Genomic DNA, 364 nt, shown 5'->3' with positions numbered 1-364 from the left:
ACGACGCCTGATCTCGAATGTAAAAGCTGCAGTCTGACGTCACTCAGGGCGTGGACCGGAAGTGAACGTGACGCACAATGGGCACGTGGGGCGGGGGAGGCACGGTAACTATATGCGCGGGGGGGGGAGGCTGACGTCATCATGGTAGGCGTGGCTTCACAGCAGCCCCCCGCCCTGGCCCCCCCTCACCTTTCCCGCCACTCAGCGCGCGCCACCGTCCTCGTCTCGCGCCATTGGCGGGCGCCTCTCTCGGCGGACGACGAGGGGCCGTGACGTCACGTCGGGCGCGGCCTGGAGGCGGAGCTAAGCGCTCTCGGGGGGTCCCGTGGTGTTTTGGTTTCCTCGTCTGACCCCGCCTACTTTT

The sequence above is a fragment of the Lethenteron reissneri genome, chromosome 24, assembly GCF_015708825.2.
Source record: "Lethenteron reissneri isolate LAM-NWPU_2019-01 chromosome 24, ASM1570882v1, whole genome shotgun sequence".
NCBI classification, from domain to species: Eukaryota; Metazoa; Chordata; class Hyperoartia; order Petromyzontiformes; family Petromyzontidae; genus Lethenteron; species Lethenteron reissneri.
Note: the sequence above shows the minus strand (reverse complement) of the source record.